The sequence below is a fragment of the Marmota monax genome, unplaced genomic scaffold (assembly GCF_021218885.2).
Source record: "Marmota monax isolate L192 unplaced genomic scaffold, Marmota_monax_Labrador192_F-V1.1 WCK01_AAM20220418_F8-fsc00289, whole genome shotgun sequence".
In the NCBI taxonomy this organism is placed as follows: domain Eukaryota; kingdom Metazoa; phylum Chordata; class Mammalia; order Rodentia; family Sciuridae; genus Marmota; species Marmota monax.
In genome coordinates this window covers 790,852-809,472 of record NW_026693189.1, presented here as the reverse complement: position 1 = coordinate 809,472, position 18,621 = coordinate 790,852, and positions in this window count along the sequence as shown.

Here is an 18,621-nt window from a genome sequence, read left to right as displayed (position 1 = left end):
AGCCCTAATGCTATCCATAACCCTAGCCCTAAACTTAGCTCTAACCTTATCAATTTCCCTATGCATAGCCCTAATTCTAATGCTAACCCTAGGCCTAAATCTAACCCTATGTGTAACCATAAACCCATCCATTATGCTAAATATAACCTGAACCCTAAACCTAACCCTATCATTACCCTAACCCAAACCCTAATGCTAATTTGAGCCCTAACCCCAAACCCTAACCTAAAAAAAACCTAAACATGAACCTGACTCTACTAATACCCCTAGCTCTAAATTTGACCCTTACCCTAAATCTAACCCTTACACTAAACATAACCATAACCCTATCCCCAAAACTATCTCTAACCGTAACCCTAGAACTGACATTTGTCCTAACACTAAGCCTAGCCCTAACCAAAACACAAACCCTAGCCCTCATCCTAGCCCTGAACCTAGCCTTAATCATACCTCTAATGAAACCCTAGCCCTAACCCTAATTCTAACCTTCATCCTAGCCCTAAACCTAGCTCTAATCCCATATTTACACTAAACGAAACCTAAGCCCAAAACTAACCCTAGGCCTAAACATAAACATAAACCTAGCCCTATTCCTAGCCCTAATTAAGCCCTATACGTAACCAAACCCTAAGCCTACCCCTAATACTTACTCTCACTCTCACCCTAGCCCTATCCCTAGTTGTGACCCTATTTTTATCATAACCCTAATCCTAGCTATAAACCTAGTACTAATGCTAGCCATATTCTTAGCCTCAGACTTTACTATAGATCTAATCCTAACTCTAAATCTAACTCTAAACCTAAGACTAGTGTTAATGTTAGTTAGAAATAGTTTTATTTCTAGTGCTAGTCTTAGATTTAGAGTTAGATTTAGAGTTAGGATTACTACACTAGTCCTAAACCTAATGCTAATCTTAAAACTACCCCTAACTATAGCCCTACCTAGCCCTAAAACAAAACCAAGCTATAGCCCTAACATTAGAGCTTAACATAAACCAAAATCTAACTCTACACCTAGTCCTAACCCTAGCCCTAATTCGAGTCCAAACCCTTACCCTAAAACTACCCCTGACCTAAATTTTGACCCTAATACTAACCCTAGGTCTGAACATCACCCTAATGTTAAACCTAACACTAAAACTAGACCTAGTCTTAACCGGATTTCTTATAACTAGCCCAAATCATAACTCTATGGCAAACATTGGCTGTAACTCTAAACCTATCCCTAACTCTAACCAAAATTTATCCCTAATCTGAAACCTAACCCTAGCTTTAACACTAAACCTAATCCTAACACTAGCCCTAACCCTACCATAATGTAGCCCTAACCCTAGGTCTAACCCTATCCCTTACATTAAGAAAACCCTAAACCTAATAGTAACCCTAGTCCTAACCCTAAACCCATTACTATCCTAATCCTAGCCCTCATTCTATCTCTAACCATAACTAAAATATGACACTTATTCTGACTCTAATGGTAACCGTAGGTCTAAACCTGACCCTAACCCTTTAGTGAACCCTAACACTAGCACTAGAAACAAACCTATTCCTAAACCTAGCCCTAACACTAGCCCTAGACCTAAACCTAATCCTACATCTAGCAATATCTCTAGCCCTAGACATAAACAAAAACCTGGCCCTAGCCCTAATAATAAACCTTAACCTAACCCAAACTCTAACCCTACCCTTAGACCTAACCCTAAAGGTTAGCTTTAACCCTAAAGCTAACTCTAACATGAACACTAACCCTGACCCTAACACTAACTCTAGCTCTAAACATCATGCTAACACTAATCCTAACCCTAACACTTACCTAGCCATAACACTAACCCCAAAACTGGCCCTAATCATCACACTAGTTTGGTACATTAGCTGTAGCCCTAACACTCTACCCCTAACCTAACCCACCTAATCCGAGAGCTAACCCTAGCTTTAACCCTAACACTAACCCTAGCCATAAGCCAGTCCCTAACCCTTCCCTAACCCTAGCTCTTATCCTATTTTTTTACCTTAAGCCAAACCATAAACCAAATACTAATCCTAGCCCTAACACTATTCCATAGCCTAACCCATATCCTAACCCTATTACTAGTTTTAACCTAGCCCTCATTCTAGCTCTAACCATAACCCAAACCCTAATTCTAAACCCTAAAACTTATACTGACCCTAAACCTAACCGTAGATCTATACCTGACCCTAACATGAACCCGAACCATAACATTAGCCCTACTGGTAATTCTATACCTAAACCTAAACCTAACACTAGTCCTAGACCTAAACCTAATCCTAAATCTAGCCATAAATCTAGCCCTAGACCTGAACAACAACCTTGCTCTATCCCTAACAATAACCCTTAACATAACCCAAACACTAACCCTACTTCTAGACCTAACCCTAGTCCTAATTCTGGCACTAACCCCAAAATTAACTCTAACCTGAACACTGACCCTGACCCTAACATAAACTTAGCTCCAAAGCTCACCCTAACTCAAAACCTAATCCTAACACTACACCTAGCCATAATCCTAACCCTAAAACTATCCCTAAACATAACCCTAGCTCTGAACTAAGAATGGCACTAACATGAGGCTTAAAATAACACAAAACCTAGCCCTAATCCTAGGCCTATACCTAGCCCTAAGTGTAACCCTAAACTAACCATAGCCTTAACCCTAACCCTACCCTTCCCCTTAGATCTAACCCTAGCTCAAAGCCTATCCTTTACCCTAAACATAACCCTAGCTCTATCCCAAACCCTAAACTAACCCTAGCCCTAATCCTACCATTAACCATAGAACTAACCATAGCTCTGATTCTATACACTACCCTAACCCTAGCCCTAAACCTAACCATAACCCTAGCCCTAAACCTAGCTCTAAACATATCCATTACCCTAACCATAATCCTAATTCTAACCCTAGGCTTAACCCTAACATTATCACAATCTGTAAACCTATCCATTACCCTAAAACTAACCTGTACCCTAATCCTAAGCCTATTCATTACCCTAACCGTAACTCTAACTCTAATGCTAATTAAAGCCCTAAACCTAAACCTTAACCTAAACTGAACCATAAGCCATACCCTGACCTTAATAATACATCTAGCTCTAAAGTTGACCCTTACCCTAAATCTAACGCTTAAACTAGAATTCACCATAAACATAACCCTAAATCTATCCCTAACCATAACCCTAGACTTAACTCTAGACACCCTAACACAAACCTTAGCTCTAAACGTTATCCTAACTGGAAAACTAACCATAACACTAGACAAAACCTAAATCTACCCATAACCATAATTCTAGCTCTTACATTACCCATACACCTAACACTATCCCTAAACCTCACACACAACGTAGCGCTAATCCTAGCCCTAAACATAGAACTAAGCATAACCCTAACCCTGTCCCTAGCACTAATCTTAACCCTAACACTGGCCCTGGCACTAACTCTACTCAAACTCTAATCCTTATCCTAAACATAACAATAGCCCTAGTGCTCAACCTAACCCTAAACCTAGCCCTAATCCTAACTGTAACCATAGCACAAATCCTAGCACAAACTCTATCCATTAACTTTAACATAACCCTAACACTAATGCTAACCCAAGCCATAACCCTAACCCTAACCCTAACCGTAGCCCTGACTCTTACTTTTACCTTCACCCTAGCCCTAACCCTAGCTCAAACCTTAACACTTCTGCTAAACCTAACACTAACATTATCCCTATGCCTATCTCTAAACCTAGCCAAAATCCTAATGTTAACACAAGCCCTAACACTAGCACTAACCCTATCCTTTACCCTAAACATAAACCTAACCCAAATGGTAACTGTAGGCGTAATCCTAATTGTATCACTAACGTTAACCCTATCTATTACTCTAAACCTAACCTGAACCCTAAACCTAATACTATCCATTATTTTAACCCTAACCCTAATGCTAATGTGAGCCCTAACCCTAAACCTTATCCTAAACCAAACACTAAACCGGACTCTAACCATAATAATACACCTAGCTCTAAACTTGACCTTTACCCTAAACCTAACTTTCCAATAGATATAGCCATAAACCTAAAGTTAAAATTATTCCTAAACATAAACCTAGACCTGGCATTAGCCCTAGCTCTAATCCCAGCGCTAACCCTAACACAAACCCTAGCCCTCATCCTAGCCCTAAACCTAGCCTTAACCATAACCCAAACAGTCACCCTATTCCCATACCTAACTTTAACCCTCGCCCTACTCCTGAAGCGAGCCATAATCTCATCCCTTCCCCTAAAACTAACCATAACCCTAACACTAACACTAACCCTAATTCTAGACCTAAACACAGGCCTAACCCTAACACTAAACCTATCACCAATCTAGCCCTAATTTAGCCCTAACCCTAAGCAAATCCCTAAATGTAGCCCTAAGAATAACTCTAACTCTCAAACTAGCCCTATTTCTATTTCTAAACCTGTCCATTACTGTAACCCTAACACTAACTCTAACCTTAGCCCTAACCCTAGATCTATCCATAACTCTAAATTAAGTTATAAACTCTAAATCTAACCCTAACCTTAAGCCTAAACCTCACCCTACCACTAGCTGAACACTATCCTTAATCATAAAACTAACCCTAACCCTAGCCATAGCCATAAAACAAAACTGAGCCATTACCCTAACGCTAAACCTAACCTGAACCAAACCCTAACCCTACAACTAGCCATAACCCTAGCTCAAATTCGAGTCCTAGAACTGAAACTAACCATACACTGACTCATATCTAAAAACTAAACCTAGCTCTCTATATAACCCTAACCATAAAACAAATGCTAACACCATTCCTAGCCCAAATCCTAACCCTAAAACTAACCCTAATAATAACCCTAGTTCTTACATTAACATTAGTTCTAACCCTAGCCCTAACCCCAAACAAAAATAGCCCTAATATGAGACCTAAAACTAGATTTAACCCTAACCCGTATCCTAAGCAAAACTCTATCCATAGTGCTAATCCTAATCGTAATCGTAATCCTTAGCCTAAATCAAACACTAACCCTATTACTAGTCAAAATCCTAGCCCTCATTCTAGCCCTAAACCTAACAAAAATCCGAACCCTAAACTTCACTCTTATTCTAACCATATCACTAATTATACATATAAACTGGACCCTAACCCTAAACTGAACCTTGAAACTAGCCCTACCAGTAAACTTTTACCTAAACCTAACCCTAACACTACTCCTGGACCTAAACCTAATCCCAAATCTAGCAATAACTCTAGCCCTAGATCTAAACAAAAACTTAGTCCCAGCCCTAAAAAAAAAACCTTAACCCAAACCAAACAATAAAACTACCCCAGACCTAACCCTACTCCTTATTCTGGCTTTCACCATAACTCTAATTTGAACACTGACCCTGACACTAACACTAAACCTAGCTCTAAAAATGACTAAACCAAAATCTAAACATAATACTAGAATTAGCCATAACTCTAACCCTAATACTAGCCCTAATTAGAACCCTAAATCTTACATTACCCATAGCACTAACTCTAGACCTAAACCTAACACAAAACCTAGCCCTAATCCAAGGCCTAAACCTATTATAAGCATAACTCTAACTCTAAACCTTGCTCTAACCCTAAGCCTAACCCTCACCTTAGACATAACCATAGTTCAAAGCCTAAACTTCGGCCTAAACATATCCCTAACAATAACCCTAACCCTAGCCCTAACCCTAACACTAACTCTAACCCTATATATTAACCTTATGATAACCCTATTCCTAATGCTAACCCTAGGCCTAACCCTAACCGTATCGCAAACCCTAAATCTCTCCATTACCCTAAACTTATGCTGAACCCTAAACCTAACCCTATTCATTAACCTAATCCTAACTCTAATCCAAATGCTCATTTGAACCCTATCCATAAATCTTAAAATAATATAAACCATAACCCTGACACTGAACCTAAAAATACCCCTATCTCTAAAACTGACCCTTGCCCTAAATTTAATACACTAAGACATAGACCTAATCCTAAATCTACTCCTAACTGTAACACTAGACCTGACATATCCCTAGCTCTAATTCTAGACCTAACCCTATAACAAACCCTAGCCCTCATCCTAGCCCTAAATCTAGCCTTAATCATAACCCTAACCCTAACCCTAATCCTAGCCCTTATCCTAATTCTAACCCTCACTCTACCTCTAATCATAGCTATAACACATCCCTTACCCTAAACTTAACCCTAAACCTAGTCCTAATGCTAGGCCTAAGCTGAACACTAACCCTAGTTATAATTCTTGCCCTGATTTAGACCTATCCCTAAAAGTAACTATAACCCTAGCCCTAAGACTAACTCTAACTCTCACCCTAGCCTTATCTGTAGTTTTATCCCTATTATTTACCACAACCCTAAACCTAGCCCTAACCCTTGCCCTATCCTTAGACCTAGCCCTAACCATAGATCTAACCCTAACTCCAAGTCTTAACTAAAACTAAGCCCAAGCCTAACAGAAATATTGGCCCTAATGCTAATGTTAATCATATAACCTAGGACTAAACAAAACTGAGCAATAGGGACTGAGGATGTGGCTCAAGCAGTAGTACATTCACCTGGCATGAGCCAGGTGCTGGGTTCAATCCTTAGCAACAATAAAAATATAATTTAAAAAACACATGTTGTTGGTTTTTTCTTTTTTTAAGGAATGAACTCCAAGCAATGAATTTTCTTCTTAGAACTGCTTTCAAACTCATACTTCATCTCAAAATCCTTGAAAAAGAAGAGCAAAACAACAGCAAAAGAAGTAGAAGGAAAGAAATAATTAAAATCAGAGCTGAAATTAATGAAATTGAAACAAAAGAAACAATTAAAAAAATTGACAAAACTAAAAGTTGGTTCTTTGAAAAAATAAACAAAATCGACAGACCCTTAGCGATGCTAGCGAAGAGAAGAAGAGAAAGAACTCAAATTACTAGCATACGGGATGAAAAAGGCAATATCACAACAGACACTTCAGAAATACAGAAGATAATCAAAAACTATTTTGAATCCTTATACTCCAATAAATTAGAAGATAGTGAAGGCATAGATAAATTTCTTAAGTCATATGATCTGCCCAGATTGAGTCAGGAGGATATAGAAAACCTAAACAGACCAATATCAATTGAGGAAATAGAAAAGACTACCAACTAAGAAAAGCCCAGGTCCGGATGGGTATACAGCAGAATTTTACAAAACCTTTAAAGAAGAACTAATACCAATACTTTTCAAGCTACTTCAGGAAATAGAAAAGGAGGGAGAACTTCCAAATTCATTCTATGAGGCCAACATCACCCTGATACCTAAACCAGACAAAGACACTTCAAAGAAAGAAAACTACAGACCAATATCTCTAATGAACCTAGATGCAAAAATCCTCAATAAAATTCTGGCGAATCGCATACAAAAACATATCAAAAAAATTGTACACCATGATCAAGTAGGATTCATCCCTGGGATGCAAGGCTGGTTCAATATACGGAAATCAATAAATGTTATTCACCACATCAATAGACTTAAAAATAAGAACCATATGATCATCTCGATAGATGCGGAAAAAGCATTCAACAAAGTACAGCATCCCTTTATGTTCAAAACTCTAGAAAAACTAGGGATAACAGGAACATACCTCAATATTGTAAAAGCAATCTATGCTAAGCCTCAGGCTAGCATCATTCTGAATGGAGAAAAACTGAAGGCATTCCCTCTAAAATCTGGAACAAGACAGGGATGCCCTCTCTCTCCTCTTCTCTTCAACATAGTTCTCGAAACACTGGCCAGAGCAATTAGACAGACGAAAGAAATTAAAGGCATAAAAATAGGAAAAGAAGAACTTAAATTATCACTATTTGCAGATGATATGATTCTATACCTAGCAGACCCAAAAGGCTCTACAAAGAAACTATTAGAGCTAATAAATGAATTCAGCAAAGTGGCAGGCTATAAAATCAACACGCATAAATCAAAGGCATTCCTGTATATCAGCGACAAATCCTCTGAAATGGAAATGAGGACAACCACTCCATTCAAAATATCTTCAAAAAAAAAAATAAATAAAATACTTGGGAATCAACCTAACAAAAGAGGTGAAAGACTTATACAATGAAAACTACAGAACCCTAAAGAGAGAAATAGAAGAAGATCTTAGAAGATGGAAAAATATACCCTGTTCATGGATAGGCAGAACTAACATCATCAAAATGGTGATATTACCAAAAGTTCTCTATAGGTTTAATGCAATGCCAATCAAAATTCCAACGGCATTTCTTGTAGAAATAGAGAAAGCAATCATGAAATTCATATGGAAAAATAAAAGACCCAGAATAGCAAAAACAATGCTAAGCAGGAAGTGTGAATCAGGCTGTATAGCGATACCAGACTTCAAACTGTACTACAGAGCAATAGTAACAAAAACAGCATGGTACTGGTGCCAAAACAGGCGGGTGGACCAATGGTACAGAATAGAGGACACAGAAACCAATCCACAAAACTACAACTATCTTATATTTGATAAAGTGGCTAAAAGCATGCAATGGAGGAAGGATAGCATCTTCAACAAATGGTGCTGGGAAAACTGGAAATACATATGCAACAAAATGAAACTGAATACCTTTCTCTCGCCATGCACAAAAGTGAATTCAAAATGGATCAAGGAGCTTGATATCAAATCAGAGACGTGCCATCTGATAGAAGAAAAAGTTGGCTACGATCTACAGTCGGTGGGGTCGGGCTCCAAATTCCTCAATAGGACACCCATAGCACAAAAGTTAATAACTAGAATCAACAAATGGGACTTACTCAAACTAAAAAGTTTTTTCTCAGCAAAAGAAAAAATAAGAGAGGTAAATAGGGAGCCTACACCCTGGGAACAAATCTTTACTCCTCACACTTCAGATAGAGCCCTAATATCCAGAGTATACAAAGAACTCAAAAAATTAGACAATAAGAGAACAAACAACCCAATCAACAAATGGGCCAAGGACCTGAACAGACACTTCTCAGAGGAGGACATACAGTCAATCAACAAGTACATGAAAAAATGCTCAACATCTCTAGCTGTCAGAGAAATGCAAATCAAAACCACCCTAAGATACCATCTCACTCCAGTAAGATTGGCAGCCATTAGGAAGTCAAACAACAACAAGTGCTGGCGAGGATGTGGGGAAAAGGGTACACTTGTACATTGCTGGTGGGACTGCAGATTGGTGCAGCCAATTTGGAAAGCAATATGGAGATTTCTTGGAAAGCTGGGAATGGAGCCACCATTTGACCCAGCTATTCCCCTTCTTGGTCTATTCCCTAAAGACCTAAAAAGAGCATGCTACAGGGACATTGCTACATGGATGTTCATAGCAGCACAGTTCACAATAGCAAGACTGTGGAACCAACCTAGATGCCCTTCAATAGATGAATGGATAAAAAAAAATGTGGCATTTATACACAATGGAGTATTACTCTGCATTAAAAAATGACAAAATCATAGAATTTACAGGGAAATGGATGGCATTAGAGCAGATTATGCTAAGTGAAGCTAGCCAATCCCTAAAAAACAAATGCCAAATGTCTTCTTTGATATAAGGAAAGTAACTAAGAACAGAGTAGGGACGAAGAGCAGGAGAAGAAGATTAACATTTAACAGGGATGAGAGGTGGGAGGGAAAGGGAGAGAGAAGGGAAATTGCACGGTAATGGAAGGAGACCCTCAGGGTTATACAGTGGAGGGGGTAGAGAGAGAGGAGGGGAGAGGAGGGGAGAGGTGGGGAGGGGGGAGGGTGGATGATGGGAAAGGCAGCGGAGCACAACAGACACTAGTATGGCAATTTGTAAATCAATGGATGTGTAACTGATGTGATTCTGCAATCTGTGTATGGGGTGAAGGTGGGAGTTCATAACCCACTTGAATCAAAGTGTGGAATATGATATGTCAAGAAATTTGTAATGTTTTGAACAACCCACAATAAAAAATTAAAAAAACAAAACAAAAAAAAAAAAAAACACATGTTGTGTCTACCAAAAACTAAAAAAATGAAAAAAAAATATTAAGAAATTCTCTCTTTCTCTCTCTCTCTCTCTCTCTCTCTCTCTCTCTCTAAAAAAAAAAAACAAACTGAGCAATAATCCTAATCTTAAACCTTAACTTAAACCAATTCCTAACACTAAACCTAGACCTAACCCTAGCCCTAATTCGAGTCCTAACAATAACCTTAAACTCTTGAACTTGAGAAGAGTTTGTTTGATGAACACAGCTGCACAATTGTTTGGGGCATATATATTAATGATCGTCAAGACTTGTTGGTGTATGGTTCCCTTGAGCAGTATGTAGTGGTCATGTTTATCCCTTTTGATTAACTTTGGCTTGAAGTCTATTTTATTTTATGTGAGTATGGACACCCCTGCTTGTATATCAGTGACAAATCCACTGAAATGGAAATGAAGACAACCACCCCATTCACAATATCCTCAAAAAAAATGAAATACTTAGGAATCAACATATCAAAAGAGGTGAAGGACCTATACAATGAAAACTACAGAACCCTAAAGAGAGAAATAGAAGAAGATCTTAGAAGATGGAAAAATATACCCTGTTCATGGATAGGCAGAGCTAACATCATCAAAATGCCGATATTACCAAAAGTTCTCTATAGGTTCAATGCATTGCCAATCAAAATCCCAACAGAATTTCTTGTAGAAATAGAGAAAGTAATCATGAAATTCATATGAAAAAATAAAAGACCCAGAATATCAAAAGCAATTCTAAGCAGGAAGTGTGAACCAGGAGGTATAGCGATACCACATTTCAAACTGTACTACAGAGCAATAGTAACAAAAACAGCATGATACTGGTACCAAAACAGGCGGGTGGACCAATGGTACAGAATAGAGGACACAGAAACGCATCCACAAAATTACAACTATCTTATATTAGATAAAGGGGCTAAAAGCATTCAATGGAGGAAGGATAGCATCTTCAACAAATGGTGCTGGGAAAACTGGAAATCCATATGCAACAAAATGAAACTGAATCCCTTTCTTTCACCAGGCACAAAAGTTGACTCAAAATGGATCAAGGAGCTTGATATCAAATCAGAGACTCTGCGTCTGCTAGAAGAAGAAGTTGGCTCCGATCTACATATTGTGGGGTCGGGCTCAAAATCCCTTAATAGGACACCCATAGCACAAAAGTTAATAACTAGAATCAACAAATGGGACTTACTCAAACTATTTTTTTTCTCAGCAAGAGAAACAATAAGAGAGGTAAATAGGGAGCCTACATCCTGGGAACAAATCTTTACTCCTCACACTTCAGATAGAGCCCTAATATCCAGAGTATACAAAGAACTCAAAAAAACAAACAAACAAACAAACAAACAAACAAAAAAAAAAAACAAGCAATAAGAAAACAAATAACCCAATCAACAAATGGGCCAAGGACCTGAACAGACACTTCTCAGAGGAGGACATACAATCAATCAGCAAGTACATAAAAAAATGCTCACCATCTCTAGCAGTCAGAGAAATGCAAATCAAAACCACCCTAAGATACCATCTCACTCCAGTAAGATTGGCAGCCGTTATGAAGTCAAATAACAACAAGTGCTGGCGAGGATGTGGGGTAAAGGGTACACTTGTACATTGCTGGTGGGACTGCAAATTGGTACGGCCAATTTGGAAAGCAGTATGGAGATTCCTGGGAAACCTGGGAATGGAACCACCATTTGACCCAGCTATTGCCCCTCTCAGACTATTCCTTGAAGACCTTAAAAGAGCGTATTATAGGGATACTGCTACATCGATGTTCATAGCAGCACAATTCACAATAGCTAGACTGTGGGACCAACTTAGATGCCCTTCAATAGATGAATGGATTAAAAAATGTGGCATTTATACACAATGGAGTATTACTCAGCACTAAAAAATGACAAAATCATGGAATTTGCAGGGAAATGGATGGCATTAGAGCAGATTATGCTAAGTGAAGCTAGCCAATCCCTAAAAAACAAATGCCAAATGTCTTCTTTGATATAAGGAGAGCATCTAAAAACAGAGCAGGGAGGAAGAGCATGAGAAAAAAATAACATTAAACAGGGATGAGAGGTGGGGGGGAAAGGGAGAGAGAAAGAAAATTGCATGGAAATGGAAGGAGACCCTCATTGTTATACAAAATTACATATAAGAGGATGTGAGGGGAAAGGGAAAAAAATCAAGGGAGGGAAATGAATTACAGTAAATGGGGTAGAGAGAGAAGATGGGAGGGGAGGGGAGGGGGGATAGTAGAGGATAGAAAAGATAGCAGAATGCAACAGTCACTAGTATGGTAATATGTAAAAACGTGGATGTGTAACTGATGTGATTCTGCAATCTGTATACGGGGTAAAAATGGGGGTCCATAACCCACATGAATCAAATATATGAAATATGATATGTCAAGAGCTTTGTAATGTTTTGAACAAACAATACAAAAATAACCTTAAACTAACCCTGACCCGGAATCATATCCTAACACTCAACCTAGGTCTAAACACCACCCTAAACTTAAACCAAATCCTAACAGTAACCCTAGCCTTAACTCAAGTCATAACCCTAACCTTAAAACTAACCCTGATGCTGACTCATATTCTAACAGTCACCCTAGCTCTAAAGGCTACCCTCACCTTAAACTGAACCCTAAAAGTAATCCTAGCCCTTATTTGAGTCCTAAACCTAAAACTAAAACTGTCTCAGAATTATATCCTAATACTAACCTAGCTATAAATATCACCATAACATTAAACCTAACCCTAACACCAGACCTACCCCTACCCCTTAATTGTAACCTAGTTCTTACATTGTCCATTGCCATAACATTAGCCCTAACCCTAGCACAAAAATTAGCCCTAATCTGAGCCCTAAACCTAGATTTAACCCTAACCCTAACACTAACTCTAGCACTAAACCTAGCTCTAAGCCTATCCCTTACCCAATGGGAAACCCTAACCCTAATGGTAATCCTAGACCTCTCCCTAATCCTTAAGCTAACCAAAGACCTAACCCTATTAATAGTCATAACCCTACTCTCACTCTAGCTCTAACCATATTCCAAAACCTAATGTTATTCCTGACCATTATTTTCACCCTAACAATAACCCTAGGTCTAATCCTGGACTTAACCCTAGACCAAACCATAACACTAGCTCTAAAACTAAACAAAACCTGTCCCTAGCCCTTAAAGTAATCCTTAACCTAACGCAAACACTAACCCTACCCATTGATCTAAACCTAGTTCTAATTCTGGCTGTAAATCTAACTCTAACTCTAACCCAAACACTGACCCTTGCCTTTAAGAGTAAACTAACTCTAAACCTGACCCTAACCAAAAATCTAAACTTAACACTAGACCAAGCCAAAATCCTAAACCTCAAACTAGCCCTAAACATAACCCTAGCTCTTACATTACCCACATCCCTAACCCTATGACTAAACCTAACAGAAAACCTAGAGCTAGTCCTAAGCCTATGCATAACCCTAACCCTAACCCTAACCTAACACTTGATTTGTGCTAACCCTAGCTCAAAGTCTGACCCTTATTCTAATCATAAACCTACACCTATCCCTATATATACCCCTAACACTAGCACTAATCCCAAACTTAACTCAAGCCCTAAACCTAGCTCTAAACCTACCCATTACCCTAAAACTAACCCTGAACCTATTGATAAACCTATGTCTAACCCTAAACCTAAACCTAACCAGAAAAATAACACTAGACCTAACCCTAAACCTCACACTTGCCATAGACATAACTCTAGATCAAACCCAAACCCTTACCATAAATCTAAACATAACCATAGCCCTAAACCCTAAACCTAAACCTCAATCTAACACTAACAATAACCCTATGCATACATCAAATCATATCCATTACTCTAACCCTAACACTACCCCTATTGATGATGCTAGCCCTAATCCAATCCTAACCCTAACCCTACTGTAATCATATCCCTAGACCTAACTCTAAACCAAACCGTAACTCTAACCTGATCTTGACTCTAATAATTCCCCTAGCTCTAAACGTGACCCTTAACCCTAAACCTAACCCTTCAACTAGTCCTAGCCATAAACCTAATCCTAAAATTGTCCTCTCTTCAACCGAAACCCCACACCAGACATTAGCCCTAAACCTAGCCCTAATCCTAACAAAGATCCCAGCCCTTATCCTAGCCCTAAACCTAGATTAATCCTAACCCTAACCCTAACCCTAGCTCTAACTCCAATACTAATCCTAGCCCTAATATTAGCCCTAATTTCACCCTATCTTTAAACCTAACCATAACCCTAGATCTAAGAATAAATCTAACTCTCACACTAGCCCTATCACTAGTTCTAACCGTATCCCTTAACGTAACCCTAACCCTATCCCTAAACTTAGTTCTAACCCTTGCCCTATCCATAGCCCAAGCACTAACTATAGATCATAATCTATCTCTAAATATAACCCTGACGTGAAGCCTAAACCTAACCCTAACACTTGCCCTAACCCTAACAGTAATCCTAAAACTAGCCCTAATTCTAGCCCTAGCCCTAAAACAAAACCGAGCCATAAGCTCCATCCCTAACCCTTAAAATAAACCAAACCCTAACCATACACCTACCCCTAACCCTAGCCATAATTCGAGTTTTAAGATGAACTCTAAAACTAACCCTGACACTGACTCTGACACTAAAACTAATCGTAGCTCTAAACATCACCCTAATCCTAACACTACACCTAACACTAAACCTAGCCCTAATCTTAACCATAAAATTAGCCCTAATCATAACCCTTGTACTTACATTAGCTGCAATGCTAACCCTACCACTAACTTAACCCAAATTGTAGCCCTAATCCAAGCCCTAACCAGAGCTTTAAAACTAAATCTAACCCTAACCCTAGCTCTAGCCCTAATCATAACCATAATACTAGCCCTAGCCCTATACATTAACATAAAAATAACCCTAACCCTTATGCTAACCCTAGGCCTAAACCTAACCCTATGTCTAATACTATCCCTACCCATTTCCCTAAACCTAACATGAACCCTAATTCTAAGATGATCATTATGCAAACCCTTACCTTAATGCTAATTCAATCCCAAATTGAAGCCTTCACCTATTCCAAACCCTAACCTAGACCTTCACCTTAATAATACCCCTAGCCATAAACCTGACCCTAACACTAAACCTAAAGCTTACACTAGACGTACACATATTCCTAACCCTAAAACTATCTTTAAACATAATTCTAGACTTGAAATTAGCCATACTCCTAATCCTAGCCTTAACCCTAGAACAAACCCTAGCCCTCATCCTAGCCCTAAACCTAGCTTTAATCATAACCCTATATCTAACCTTTAATCTCAACATCACCCTGCCTCTAAAACTAGCATAACACCATGCCTTACCCTAAACTAAATCCTAAATCTAACCCTAATTAAATGCTTAAACTGAACACTAACCATAGACTTAATCCTAACCCTAATGTAGCCCTATTCCTAACCCTAACCCTAACCTTAGCCCTAAGAATAACAGTACTTCTCACACTAGCCCTATCACTAGTTCTAATCCTAGCCCTTACCATTACCCTAACCCTAGCCCTAACCCTTGCCCAAACCTTAGTCCTAGCCCTAACCCTAAGCCTTAGCCTCATGCTAACACTAAACCTAATCCTAACGCTAATCATAAATCTAGCCCTAACCCTACCACCAGCAGTAAAACAAAACTGAGCAACAGCCCTAACCCTAAACCTAACTTAAAACAAACCCTAACACTACACCTAGACCTAACCATATTCAAGACCTAACTCTAACCTTAAAAGTATACCTGACACTGACTCATATGCTAAATTCACCCTAGCTTGAAACACTATCCTAAACTTAAACAAAACTTAACAGTAACCCTAGCCCTTATGTGAGTCCTAACCCTAACTCTGACCCTGACTCATATCCTAAAACTAACCCTAGGTCTAAATATCACCCTAAACTTAAACTTAACCCTAACACTAAAACTACCCCTAACCCTAACCCTAACCCTAAAACTAACCCTAACTGTAACCCTAATTCTTATATTAGCAATTTCCCTAACCCTAGTCCTAACCCTAACACAAAACTAGCCCTAATCTGAACCCTAAACCTAACTTTAACCCTAACCCTACCCTAACTCTAGCCGTAAACCTAGCTCTAACTCTCTCCCTTACCCTAAGTGAAAACATAACCCTAATGGTAAACCTAGATCTATCCCTAATCCTTAGGCTAACCAAAATACTGATCCTCTCAATAGTCCTGACCGTAGCCCTCACTCTCACTCTAATCCTATCCCAAACCCTTATGCAAACCCTGACCATTATTCTTACCCTAATACAAACCCTAGGTCTAAAACTGACCCTCAACCTAGAGCAAACCATAACACAGGCCATACCACTAACTTACATGTAAACCTAACCCTAACCCTAGACCTAAGACTAATTCTAACTCTCACACTAGCCCTCTCCCTATTTGTAAGCCTATCCATTACAATAAAACTAACCCTAGCCGTAACCCTTGCCCTATCCTTAGTCCTAGCCCTAACCCTATATCTAACCTAACTCGAAATCTAACCCTAAACCTAAGCCTACGTCAAACACTAAAAATAGCCCTAACCCTAATGCTAATGTTAAAACTAGCCCTAACACTAACCCTAGCAGTAAAACAAACTGAGCAATAGTCCTAACCATAAACCTTAACTTAAACCAAATCCTAAAACTACACCTAGACCTAATCATAACCTTAATTCGAATCCTAAACTTAACCTTAAATCTAACCCTGAACCTGACTCATATCCTAACCCTCAGCCTAGCTCTAAACACCCTCCTAACTTTAAATTAAAACCCTAAAGTAAACCTATTCTTAATTCAAGTCCTAACCCTAACTCTGACCCTGACTCATATACTAACACTAACCCTAGCTCTAAGTATCATTGTAACCTTAAACCTAATCCTAACACTAGACCTCCCCCTAATGCGAACTCTAAAACTAACCCTCATTGTAACCCTAGTTCTCACATTAGCCTTTGCCCTATAATTAGCTATAACCCTAACCCAAAATCTAGCCCTAATCTGAGCCCTAAACCTGGATTGAACCCTAACCCTAACTCTAGCCCTAACTCTCGCTCTAAGGATATCATTTACACAATGAATATCCCTAACCCTAATGGTAGCCCTAGACCTATGCCTAATCCTTAGGCTAACCAGAATCCTAACCTCATTAATAGTCCTAACCCTAGCCCTCATTCTAGCTCTAATCCTATCCCAAGTCCGAACACTAACCCTGACCCTTATTCTGACCCTAACACAAAACCTAATTCTTAACCTAACCCTAACACTAGACTAAAGCCTAACATTAGCGATGGATCTAAACCTAATCCTAAATCTAGCCTTATCTCTAGCCATAGACCTAAAAAAAAAAAAAAAAAACTAGTCCTAGGCCTAACAATAACCCATATCTTAACACAAACAATAACCCTACCCCTAGACCTAAACCTACTCCTAATTCTGGTGGTAACCTTAACTTGAACTCTAACCCAAACACTGACTCTGCCTTTAATAGTAAACCTACTTCTAAACCTGACCCTAACTGAAAATCTGAACCTAACACTAGATCGTGGCATAACCCTAATCCTAAAACTAGTCCTAATCATAATCCTAGCTCTTACATTCCCTCGGCTTTAACCCTAGGCTTAAACCTAACACAAAACTGAGAGCAAATCCAAGGCCTCAACCTAGCCCTAAGCATAAGCCTAAACCTAACCCTAGCCCTAACCCAATCCTAAACCTTGCCTTAGTCCTAACCCTAGCTCAAAACCTAACCATTACTATAAATATAAACCTAAAACTATTCCTGAATCTAACCCTAAACCTTGTCCTAATCCTAACCTTAACACAAGCCGTAATCCTAGCTCTAAACTTACCCTTTACCCTAACCCTAACGCTAATTGTAATCCTACCCTTAACCCTAACCATAATCCTAAACCTAAACAGAAAACTAACCCTAGACCTAACCCTAAGCTATTATTCGCTATAGCCCTAACCATAAATCAAACCCTAACACTTACCATAAACCTAAACATAACCGTAGACCTAACCCTAACCCTAAACTTAAATCTAGCCCTGTCTATAACCCTAAACCTACATCTAACTGTATTTATTACCCTAACCCAAACCCTAACTTAATTATAACCATTCCTCTCACCCTAAATTAAACCTCAACCTACCGTAATCCTATCCCTAATCATAACCCTGAACCTAATCCTTGCTCTAACCCTAATCATAGCTCAGAATCTAACTCTAACACTAAACATAACACTAACCCAAAACCTAGTTCTAACCCATACCCTAACACTAAATCAAGACCTAACCCTAACCATAAGTCTACCTGTAAACCTAGCTCTAACTGTATCCATTAACCTAATTATAACTCATACTCTAATGATAATTCTAGGCCTAACCTTATCTCAAGACCTAATCCTAACCATTACCCTAGCCCTAATCTTTACTCTAACTGTATCCATTACCCTAAACATAACTCTTTCCCTAA